Source organism: Chamaea fasciata, unplaced genomic scaffold (genome assembly GCF_029207755.1).
Source record: "Chamaea fasciata isolate MVZ Bird 193981 ecotype frontalis unplaced genomic scaffold, bChaFas1.0.hap1 SCAF_2, whole genome shotgun sequence".
NCBI classification, from domain to species: domain Eukaryota; kingdom Metazoa; phylum Chordata; class Aves; order Passeriformes; family Sylviidae; genus Chamaea; species Chamaea fasciata.
The window spans coordinates 21,112,194-21,124,525 of record NW_027094087.1 but is presented as its reverse complement, the minus strand read 5'-3'; the positions used below and the strand labels follow the sequence as shown (position 1 = coordinate 21,124,525).

The following is a 12,332-nucleotide window of genomic DNA, read 5'->3' as shown; positions in this document are numbered from 1 at the left end:
CCCCTGGTGGGCTTTGGTATAAATGGAGGAGGAATTCCAGCGGCCTCAAGCCGAGTAATATTTCTGACTAAGTACACAACGTGCTTCCTTCTACGTTTTCTCTTGCAGATGGGGCTCAGCTGAACAAGCCCTCCTCTTGAAACCTGTCGTAAGCACCACCACACGGGAACTACGCTGGACCTGCCAGAGGCTGCGGCAACAGGCTGGGCGGCTCTGAGCAGCAGCGACGAGTTCTGTCCTCTTCTCTGGGATGATTTAAAGATAAAATAAGCTGCTCTGTTAACAACCGGTAAGTGAACACCCCTGCTTAGCTCTGTGAACCCTTGCACAGGCTGAGTGGATCTTGTGGATGGTGCCTGAACCCATAGGACTGGGTGCGCTGGAAGTGCTTGTTCCCGAGTCTGGCGGCGTCTCTGCCGCGGGACTTGTGACGGTTGTCGGGAGACGTTCCACGGTTGCACACGACGGATCTCGGGGGCTTTTCCAACCTTGACCGTTCCATGGTCTTCTTCAGTCGTTTCAGACGGGAAAGGTTCTAGATTTAACCTCATGTAGAGTTTGTATGCATGCTTCCAGTTTCAAAATTTCCTTCAGGTGAACGCTGATGGGAGCAGCTGCAAAAACATTGTTACTCAGTGTAAATTACCGCTTATTCAAAGGCAGAGCTGGCTATTTTAATGCATCAGCTTGTTCTCGGTGAAAGCATTTAAGGAATTAAACAGAATTTCCAGAGGGATGGAGCCTGCCTCTACAAGCCTCTCTTGAAGAGAACACAGTTTTAATCGGTTTTGAGAGCTGGTGAGATGAGACGTCCCAGACCTTTCCCAGAGATTCCTGGGAATTTCACGGGGAAAAAAACCTTAACACGGCGGTGTAGCTGGGAGCCGGTTCCCGGTGGGGATGAGCCCGACAGAAAGCGAAGTGCCGCCGCCCCCCGCTTTCCCGGCGGCGCTTGGATGCGCCTGATGCCGCAGGCGGGCGGCCGGCGCCGGGGACCGGGGGAGAGGCCGGGCGGAGGCGCTGCCCGGGTCCGCATGTGGGGCCGGCTGTCGCCCCCGGCGGGCAGCACCGGAGGGTCCGGCGGGCTGCCGGGCGCCTCCGCACACAGGTAGGCGGCTCCGGTGGGGGGGAGGGGGCGTCAGGAGGGAGGGAAGGGGCCGCCCGAATTTCCCCGGCTGCTCCTGGTGGGCGCGGGGCGGGGGAGCCGCCCGCCTTGCCCCGTCTCCCGGAGCAGCTCCGCCGGCAGGCCGGGGCGGAGCCGCCTCGGGGCCCCCCGCGGGCGGTGAGTCGCGGCGGGCGCGCCGGCGGGAGGCGAGCGCGGGAAGGGGGATGGGGAGATAGGGGGAAAAGGGGCGGCGGGCCCGGTGCTACGGCGCTGGGCAGAGCAGGGCTGGGGCACCGTGGGCTCGTGCGGGCAGGACAGCCCCGCGCAGGGGGAGCCTCCCGGCGGAGCTGACGGCGGCCCGTAAGTAAAAGTAGAGGGGAGATTCGTGGCTTCTTGCTGAATTGCTTGGATCGGGTAATCCCACCGTTTTGCCATGGCTGCCGGTCTGGCAGGTTCGGATAAAGGATTGCTTCTGGCGAGGGTACCGAAAGGGAACCGCTCCTTGGAAATGCCGAAGGCCTCGGGGAGGGAGGGAACAATGGCTCTGTGGGTAGACTCTGCCCTAAGCTATGCAAATTTATTATTTGCATTTTAGAAAAGAAACGAACCTAGAAGTTTTATGTCTACTACTTTTTTTTTTTTTTTTTTTTTTTTTTTAAACTATTTGGATTATTATTTGGCAGCGGGGGTAGTGTTTCACTTTTAGTTAGGGCAAGCGGTGAGATCAGTCCTGCTGTCCTTTCTCAAAATTTCCAGGGAGAGCGGCTGATCTATTGAGATTTGTGCCTATTGTGTTCTTACCTAGATGAAACTTTCTATCCAGTTTTCTTCAATTTTTGTCTCTCTTCACCCACGTTATACTGAGTCATTTTTGCATAGTGTGATTGCAGAACTATTAAGAATGAACTTTGTGATAAGATTACTTATTTTAAATCGGTAATTGGGCTGAACTGTGTGAAAATGTTATAGATAAAAGATACATGTAAAATACTTCTTGTGGAGGGTGCCGTGGTATTAGACTGGTCACTCCTAAACTGAAAGAACTAAATTCAGAGAGGTGTTGAAGAGGAAGGAAATGTGCATGGAGCAGAGTTTCCTACGCATCAACATGCAATACGCTTGTCTGACTAGGTCTCAGAAGTGATATTTCTGAAACTAACATAACTCTCCTTTCATGTAAGACTTCAGCAGCTGTAGCTCTGGCTTTTATTCCACTTAAATAGATCTGCTTACCTTTTCCCCCAGTCTGATACAGTGCCTGCTCCTTTAGCTCATCTGTCTCAGCTGAACTGAAGCAGTCCATTAAGTTACACTTTAGGCTTACGGCTGTTATTAAGGCAGCAGAATTAAAGGTGGCTAAGTCTCAGGTCTCCCTGAAGGCCATATTGGCTTTAGCAGACTCCTCCTGCTTGTGGGATGTGTGAATCATCCCCTGAGGCTCATGAGTTGCCCAGTGTCCTTATCCCTCCCTCCCTGTTGAAAGGCAGGAGGAAAAGTTCTCTCTGGAAGCAGTTGCCAGTCAGGGATGTGCCCATGGGAGCAGCTGCAGAGTGTTCAGTTGAGACACTAAAACCTGAAAGCTGACAGAAAGATCACCAGTACCTGAGTCCTAAGTTAAAAAAGGACTCAGGTCCCTTTATAACTTAAAACAGCTGGGGAAATAAGCGAGTTACAGTGCTTTGGCTAGAGCGAGGTGTTGGGCAGGACATGGTGTTGATACGTGCTGTGTGTGCTGCGAAATAATGGCTTTAGCAATTACACAGGGGAGTTGCCTGACTGAAGAGGGAAATACAGAGTGTGATATGGTGACAGATCTCCGTCATAGGGGGAAGCGTTTGAGATGCTTCTCCTTCACCTCTTCATCAAGACTGATAGCTTACAGGCAGAGGCAGCCTTAGAAGATTTTCGATGATTGCTTTCTTCCTCAGGTGTTCATTTTTGGATAGAAGCTGTTACGATAACTTGTTTGTGCCATTAGCGCTTTTATCTTGGGGCTGTTTTCTTTGTTGGTTTCTGAGCATGCTGTGATTAGTGTCTCTTGGTAAAAATTGGATTTGTCTTCCCAAGACAGGTTTGGAAAAGTTAGCGTAAACCTGCTTTGGCTGATTTGTTGCTTCTATATGCTCCTGGGTGTTGATTCAAGTACACTGGCCTGGAAGAGGATGCAATCAGATGGATCATTTGAAGATAAAACTTGGGAGACCACTGTGTGTCTCCATGAGGATTGTCTGCACCATTGACTTAAAAGGGCTTTTGAGGAAAGGCTCTTGGTTTTTTCTTTTGTTTTTGGTGGTTTTTTTTGGGTTTCTTTCATTCCTCCACAGTATAGCTTGAGCTGTAGCACAGGATCTTGGTTTGTTTATCTTTGTACATTAACATTAAGGTTATTTTACTTACAAGCGTAGAAGGTTGATTTTGCTTCATGTATGATGGGAGGTACTCTGCTTTGGCTCCCTAGTTAAATGCATTTTAGGAATGGCCTCAAGACTTCTTAAAATACCCTTTTTATAGACAGCTCTCCCTACAGATGTTTTCACTGTTTCAGCTAAATCAGTTGAAGTGTGTTGAGGAGGAGTTTAGTTTTTCAAGCTTATGTTGTCATTCATCTGAATAATTTATTCATCAATTTCTCTAGCCTTACATATCAGCTATCGAATAATAATACTGAGTAACTAATTTATGGGGTAACTGAACGTACAGATTTTTTTCATCTTCAGAGTCTCTATTTTCTATTTATTTACTCAAAGACCGGAAGCTTTGTAGCAGAATAAACCCTCCCTTGAACTTCCCCTTTAATCCAGTTTCTTCTGCTTTTGCTGTATTATGTATGTTGCTTACTACCTGTTCACACTCTTCTAGGGAAGTGAAAATAAAGCTACTCGTACATATCATTTGCTGTGTGAATTTCCTAAAGCTTAAATCTTTCTTTTACCCTCCTTCTACAGAAGAGCCTAAAACCTCAGCCTCTCTTGATTTGATGTATATTGGGAGGAAAACAGGATGTGCATGCTGTAGTGTAATAATCACTGGCACCAGTAGTGGTATTAGTACAGAAAGGTTGAAAAGTGATGGGCAGTATTAGCTAGCGTGGGCTATGAAGCAAAAACAGGGAGTATGGGTGGGTTGCGTGCAGTGTTACCACCTTTTGAAAAACAGGTTGAAAAAATGCAGGTACAGAATGTGGTAAAATACTCTGCCAACAGTACTTCTTGCTATGTTCTGTACCTATCATTCTAAAACATCATGTCCATATTGAGTTGATTTTGCTCAAGGTGGATTGGCTTTTCAGCCGTCCAGGCTTGGTAAGTTCTTTGGTCTTGAAGGCAAAAATGAAGCCTTGGTATCCTGTGAAGAAGACCCTTTACAGCACTGTTACAGGGTGAGCAAATTGTGCATATCCCTGGATAATACCCGAAGATTGTGTGGAGCTGTTCAGTTACCTCTGCTCCCAACCCTAACAGCAGCAGTAAAATTGGAGTATGGTGTGTCTGGTGCGTTTTTTACATTCTAGTGGAAATGGAGAGTTAGGAAGAGCAAGGTAGAAGAATGGAACATCTTCCACTTGCCTTGACTGGGAAGGGAAGGCTGGAAAACCTACGGAGCCAGTTGGTCTTCACTCCTGGTAGGAGGGCCAGAATGGAGTAATCTAGGAACTGGTTTTAAGAGCAGGCAGGAGTGAAATGATGGTCTGTCTTAATCACTGAAGCTCTTAACATCTGTTGGATTATCGTGCCAGTTTCCATTTCCTGGGTTGTAGTGTTGCTTGCTTTTGGGCCGCTAGCCAGTAGGAAGCTTTATATGTGAGATGTATGGCTAGCAGTTTTCAACTCAATATTAAAAGAATAGTTTTAGCCCTTGTGAGTGCAGGTCAGAAACACTAAAATAAGGATCTGCTGCAGAGCTCAGAGAAGTAGTTTGTTAGACTGGATCTGCACACTGACATTTGGATTTCAGTGGTATCCAGATACTGCTTGTTTTCCCTGCTTTGTGGAGTCCTGAGGCTAGCAGTGAAATGAGAATGGTGTGAGGGACATGGGCTTACCCAGAGCCTTAGCAGAGGTGGGCAGAGGCAATGTGATGGCCATTTGATAGTCAATTTGGAATGTGTGTGTGCATGTATGAAATACAAATTGCATCACGTGTGGCATGAGGGGCGAAGTCTCAGGGTAAGAAAGAAAGTGAAGGTGTGTTTTTGCCATAATCTATCTTTTTTTTTTCTCATGCAATTGTAGGTTAACATAGCTCCCTCCTGGGCACATAATTTTTGAAGGTGGGGTGTGCTGACAGTTTTTTGCCTACATGATGATATGTGGGGGGAATTGACCTGTTTTGGAGCAGGGGTGTCCAAGCACAATGCAATGGAAGAACCTATGGGTTTTTCTCACTGCAGTGAAGAGACAGGCATATGTTTGCTGCCCAGGAGCTGTTGGTGAATGAGACCTTGTTTATAATTTGCCAGTTAAAATAGGTATTTCTTGGTTCTTGGAAGTTACGGAACCTGCCAATCTTGTATCACCCACCAGTGTCACATCTGAGCACCCCAGAAACATCAGCTCTAGCTCTGCAGTGCTTCGGGTAGTCTGATGTGTGGAGCTGAGACCAGGAGGAGCTCAGTGGTGTAGATGGGAGATAGGCTGTAAGGTTTGTTTGAACACCACATTTGCACAAGATTAAATGGAGCCATAATATTAAATCCACTCGGTGAAGCATGGGAACAAGTCAGGATTTGTCCAGATTGCTGAATGTGCACGAGGTTTGCTGGCATGTGGTAGCTAGTCTTGATCATGCTCCTTGTGTAGGCAAGTTATTGCCTTCTCATTTCTTATATGGGAAAAGCCTGTGTTTGGTTTGGTTTTTTGGAGGTTTTTTGTTTGTTTGGTTTGGGTCCCCCCCCCCCCCCCCCCGCAGGAAACTGTTAAAAACTATGGCTAGTTTTGCTTGCCCAAATGTTTTGCAGTATTTAGTAAGGCAGGGTGATGCTTGTCTGAGCTGAGAAGCTAGAGTGCTTTATAAGCCTGTCCCTCCCCTTCTCCCAGTTTTATAACCACCCATGGCGGTTTTAACTTTCCATTCTCAAAGTTGAGATGTGCAGGTATGGGTGGACAAGGGGAATAATACACAAAATGGCCATGAAATGCTGTCCCTAAGTAATCATCTCCTGCTGTCACTGCTGGAGACAGAACTGGGCTGGATGGACACTGGTCTGACGTAGCAGAGTGTTTCTTGTGCTTTCATTGCTCACCTTGTGCTCTGGAGTGCTGGCCAGGTGCATAAACTAGGTTTTGAGTAGCCAGGTGATGAAAGTGCTGGTTAGTGTACTTACCATTAGTACAGTTTCTCAAGAGTGACTGCCTTGCCTTGCAGTACGTGTCAAGGAAATACTGTTACTTTATTTTCCTTGAAACAATTTGAATGGAATAGTGATTTTCATTCTTCTGTGCTAATGGCACACTGTAATTAATTTTCAACTTGGGACGTTGGTTCTTAGATAGCTTAGCCTCCAGCTAAGATTGGTTTTATATTAAAGATTTCGAACCTAAATAGAAAATGTTGTTCAGAGCTTTGCAGAAAGAAATGTAAAGTGAAGTAGAATATCTCATTCTTCAGTTTTGACAGAGAACATTACTTAAAATAAATACTGGTTAGTGTTGAAGTGAATTTTTGAAGCTGGGTGACTGAAGTCAGCTAACACTACCTCTTAAGGGGTTGAAAAGGGTATCTAAGTTGTTGAACTTCATACAGCTCTTTTGGGAAATTTGGACACTTACGTGTTTGTGCAAGGCATTTCAAAGTTTGAGCACTTTTTTTTTCTCGGTGGCTAGAGGCTCTTCTGGTACCTCTACCACACAGTTGTGTGACAAGATGAAATGAAACCGTATTTTTGATGTCCTTCTGTTGTATGTACTTTCTGATCTTTAATGAGAAATGAATTTATAGGGTTTCTTTGTTCTACCCAGCCTGGTGTTTATTTTTGTTAAACTTGAGGAGGTCTCAAACACATTAAGTTCCAAATCTCTCGCATTTGACTGAAATCAGCCAGAGGGGTTCAGAAGTTCTGTAGGGAAGGAAAGAAAGGGCATGCATGCTCACAAACAGGGTACGGTTGCATAAAATCTCATTTCATGGTGAGAACACGTGTGATAGAATAGAACAAAAAGCCTTTTACTGTATGGCATTTCATGCTCTAATGGAGTTCTGCGTGGTCTGGGGCCTGGAGAGCAGTCTGATAGGACACGGAGTGCTGGAGGCTGAGCCGCATTTGGTGCGGTCAGCGTGGCAAGAAGAGATGTCAGTAGGCAACCCAGCAGGTGCAGTGTTTGTTGCTCTAGACGTCTTTAAGTTTTATGCTGAAGGAAATATTAGACTTCGTGTTTTATCACTGGTGCAGGATGGGCCAGTTTGGTTATGGGAGAGCAGATCTGTGCCACGAAATCCGTCACCCTGCTGTCGTCTCACAGGGAGGTGAGCCCTGGCTCACCGGACTCTTACTCTCTTGTCATCAGAGGAGATAGTCTCATGCAGCCTGGAGCATATCCAGTGCTCAGAAAAGATCAGGTAGGGTAGGGCAGTTAATCTGTTTAAAGATACTGTGGTCATGAAGAAACTCCTCTTCATTTTGCTGTAGCACTCAAGGACTGGTGAAACAGAAACTGAGCATCAAAACCAGACTCTCTGTTTCTCCTACAAGAAGTGAGACTTGGATTGTAGAGCAAAACAAACTGTCAGAGGGAGCTGTGATATGCAGGAGAAGGTGCTGTGTGAAGCCAGTGCTCTAGCAGAGACCAGGCTGTGTGTCTTGACCCTGCCTTCAGTTTCCTGCCTGGCTGCCCTTGAGCCTCCTTGCTCTCGTCTGGGCTTCTAGGCGTTTTGGCAGCCCCCAGCAGGAGGGCTGTGAGACTGGCAGGGAGGATGCCTGGGTGGGGTGACAGGCACCTTTGATTCCCCGAAGTTTTAGGCATGACTGTCCTTTTCAATTAACTAAAAAAGAAAAAAGGCAAAAGGAAGCAATACGTCAGTTTTGGGGAGGAAAGGGGTTGTGTTTAACCTTCAGTGAGGATTGAGGTCTGAAAGTCTTGTAAATGGGTTTCTCTGTGTAGCTCTGAGAAAAGCATACAAGCTTTCCCAGCATGCCATAGTGACTGATGTAGGCAGCTTTCCTCCCAGACAGATGGCAATTGAAGATTACCATCAGATATAATTAGCTTTCCTCTTGCATAGGTAAGAAAACTGAAGTGCATAATTCAGGGCTATGAGCTGCGCTGTAAGATGGATACTCACTAAAAGTTTGCACTGCAGATTGCTGTAGTATCACTTTATTGCTCTGAATACGCAAAAGTACATAAATGAACATGTGCAAACTTTTCTGCAAGGAACTGAATTCTGTTACAGCAACTAACAGTTGCCCTGTGAAGAATTTCAGTTCTGGGTTTACATTGTTTAGCCTGCTCCTTTGTTCTTTGTTTTTGTTATGAATTTGATTTCAGTTATGTTTAAGGAAACACGATGAATGTTACTCTAAATGCTGAACTCAGATACACCTTCATCTGTGTTCCATTTGGGAAGCTCACTACCTTACAAACAATTTATCTTTCTTTTTTTTTCTTTTTTTTTTTTTTTTCTTTTTTTTTTGCATTTTATGCATGTAGACTCACTGGTAACGTTTAGCATTCAGAGAAGATGCCAGGACTTTACACGGAGTTCAATGCTCTGCAGGCCTGCATTTTTCTGCAGGGCTGTGTGTCTTGTAGCACTCAGTCCTCAGGATATGCGCGGTTTGGATATTCGGTTTGGTAGTTTTTCCTTTCACATTTAAGAAACAAAACAAAGCACCAAAAGCCATTAGGGGATCAGATACAGGCTCTGATGGAAACAGCAGGTTTTTGTGAGTTCCTGAAACGTTTTATTTACAGAGAGCATTCTCATGATTTTGAGGCGGCTCATTAGAGCTTTTCTTATGGGTGGCTTTATTGTTATTGTAAATAATACATCTGAGCTGCAGTGCTAAGAAAACAAAGCTGTGTATTAAGAAGACTTGTGAAAATAGTCTTAATGTTTACAGTATTCAATATTTTCCAGTTCGGCACTGTCAGTTTGGGGTTAGTTTTCTGATGGTAGTCAGCACTGGAGTTTTGTGTTCTGGTATTCATGATCCAAAGGCAAAGTCAGTACACTCATTGAGGGCACTGGGAAATGTAAGCATTAATGTTATCAGAGAAGCTGTTTAAATTGCTGGTGTCCTGCAGATTTCTCCCGAGCCTGCAGGATCCCTGCTGTGAGAAGCTTCCAAGATTTTGTAGTAGTGTGGGGTAAGTGCTACCACTTATCTCCATTTTCTTCCCTCCCTGAATTAATTTAGCTTTACACTTTTCACTTACTTGTTTTGCTGCATTCCTGAGAATCCCAGAGCTCTCATTTGCACAGATGCCTTGCAGCAGATTGACTTGCAGAATTTGCTAGTGGGGTAAATTGCATCACAAACAGCTGGGGATTTAGGGGATTTTTTTTGGTTGTTGGTTTGGGGCTTTTTTGGGGTTGGTGGTGGTGGTATGGGGTTTAATTTTTTTTCCTTAGGCAGTTGAGGCAAGACAGGGAGCAACACAGCAGAAATGAAGAAATACCTTGTATTTGGGGCTCTGACTACAGACATGTTTGGCATGTTAGTTAAATGAAAATTTAACTGTTCAGTTTTGTATGCTGGCCAGGTGCATGTTCACACTTATTTTCTGTGCATCTTAATCCGCACAAACCCGAGTAATGTAACCTGTTCCTTTTTAAAATATGGTGAAATGTGGACAGTAAAAATTAGAGTAAAAACCTGTGCCATCTGATGATGGCAGTCCTAGTAGTGCATTTGATATTTGTCACGACTGGGGTTTACAAATGTTACTGTGAACACAAGTCATACAAAAAGCATCTGTTTCTATTCAGGGACAGATTCTGACACCAGGATGGATCAGGATTGATACTATTACAGTGAAGTGAGAAAATACTTGAGATTTATTGTCAGTGTAGATGTGGAGCATATAATTCTTCAGGTGCTGGTAGTGAAGCTAGTAAATCAGCCCTCTGTTGTCAGTCAGGAGAAAAAAAAGGCAAGAAAAACCCCACCATGTTTTTCCCTGTGCCCGTGAGAGCCCTAATTTTGCTTGTGACTGGGCTTTGGTGTTGTGAGTTTTTGTGTTGTTTTGTTCTCTTGGATTTTGGGGGCGAGATTTATTTTAACCTGGTGTTGAGATTTGTTCTTTTTTCCCCCCTGACTGGTAGATTTAGTTTTATAATTCAAGCCATTTTAGTGAGAGCTGAGGTTAAATCACTGCCTCCAAATCAACCAGGATGTTTTGGATATCCTAGGCATTGTTAGGAGACAAAGTGTGCCTTGTTTTAAGGTGAACTGAATGCTGTAGTGAATTTGCGCATATAATAAAAACAGATCAAATTTTCTGGTTGGGCTTTTATTTGTTTAGATTTAGATTTCCTGGAGGAAAAAAATGGTGAGCAGGATAGGGTTTGTGACTGAACTGTTTTGAAAGCTGACTAATTTGCCTTTTTCCAGCCATTTCTCCTTCCACTTTTTTCCATTTTTTTTCTGTCTGGGAAACCTTAGAAGGATTGCTGGTGTGACCTCAATCCTCTGACTCTGCAAGCACTTGTGGACAAAGAACACTGGTGTGAATGAGTAACTGATGTAGTTGTCTTGGTTGGTACTGGGTTGCATATCTTTCCGTTAATAATTTTCTATTTTTTTAAGCATACTGTAACGTTTCTGTAGCTTTTTCAAAAGGAGGTGAAGGAACGAAACAACTCAAAATCATGATGCTCTATTCCTTGCAGGAAGAGCAGCTCAAGTTCACTGAAACCTTTTGGTTGTGTAAATCAAAGTACAAGAAGAAATGACCTGAACTCTGACCCCTAGAAGATGTTCCATGGCTTGTTTATATTCCAGTCCCTTCTGGAAAAAGAGCTGTAGTAAAAGGGGAAACAGACTAGGAAGGAACACTGCTGTCACCACAGCTCGCAGAAGAGCTGCATGGATTTATAGTACTCTGTTTCTTTGTTCTTTCACTTGTTATATAGACACCTATGATGTGTAATATATAAATAGCAACCTAGCTTAGGCTGGCTAAAGCTTTAAAGGTTAATCTGGGAGAACGTAAGAGGGCTAGGAAAACTCTATCATGTGAGGTTGTATTACTGACTTTCTGTGGGGGGAGGATTTAATTATTCTTTTTTAAAAATGTAGTTAGAGCTGGATTTCTTTATCTTTTTAAAGATTTGGGAGTTGAGGAAGCAGAGCTGTGTGTGCTCAGCTCGTACTTGTTTTGACTTTGTGTGCACAGGTTAGCTTCTGACCAACCGCCAAATAATTGTTCGTGTACTTCACTGCATCTCTGTGGCTGCTGGCCGTGACAGAAACTGCCTGTCTGTGTTCCAAGTACACAGGAGAAGAAGGAGGGAAAAGCAGTGTTGATGCGAGGGCTGTGGAGGGTCAGGACAGGGAAAGCATATGGAAATGTCTGTTCCCAGCTTTCGTGTGCCTTTGCGTAAATTTTCTGCTTCCTATTCTCCCTCATCTGGAGGCACAAAAACAGGCAAGAAGATGAGGCTGTGGACTTGATCTTACACTCTATTGTAATTATAGGCACAATTTCTGGAAATCTGTGATACTTACAAAGCACCAGTTAGATGAGAATCCAGTAGTTATTATTCTCTCTTCTCTCAAAGCCACAAGTTAGATTTGGATCTATCCAGGGCTGACTTTCCAGCTTGAGTTAGCAGTGTTTAACTGTGTGTCTGTTATTAGAATGAGTCCTAAGTCGTCTTGGATCATTAAAGAATATTGTTTTCTATCTTGGAGGGAAAAAAAAAATTTAAAAAAAAATATACCAGATGAAAAATATCAATCCAGTTCCCTCTTTTTTGTGCTTGCAGTTTCAATTGTGTGTCTGCAACATGCCATGGAGCATGCTGTCACTTTGAGCTGGTGCCAGGGATCCACACTGCACTGTGATAATCAGCCAAAATACTGGCTCACATCTCGAGGGTGGCATGGCAACCCTGTGATAGCCCCAAGCTGGAGGTGACATGTTCTGCCTCTCAGCAGGGCTAAAGAACTCGGCCTCAGACATTTCAGTGGTACCCAATGCCTGTGCTCCCTTGTATTTTGCTCACCAGGGTTTTCTGGCAGGATGCACTGGCTGATGCTTTGTGCTTCTGCTTTCCATCTGTG

General features: G+C 44.5%; 1 protein-coding gene across 5 annotated transcripts in view; it reads left to right on the top strand.

The window, feature by feature from the left end:
* Positions 1-202: 202 nt before the first annotated feature.
* ST3GAL6 (ST3 beta-galactoside alpha-2,3-sialyltransferase 6) overlaps positions 203-12,332 on the top strand; it is a 41,892-nt gene continuing 29,762 nt past the window's right edge. For 3 of the 5 annotated variants that reach the window (XR_010719299.1, XM_066175214.1, XM_066175212.1), the window contains exon 1: positions 203-289. The gene's annotated coding sequence lies outside the window, so the exon portion shown is untranslated. Of the gene's footprint in view, positions 290-462; positions 799-1,022; positions 1,109-12,332 lie in introns of those variants that run through there. The other 2 variants (XM_066175213.1, XM_066175215.1) reach the window with 2 other exon arrangements.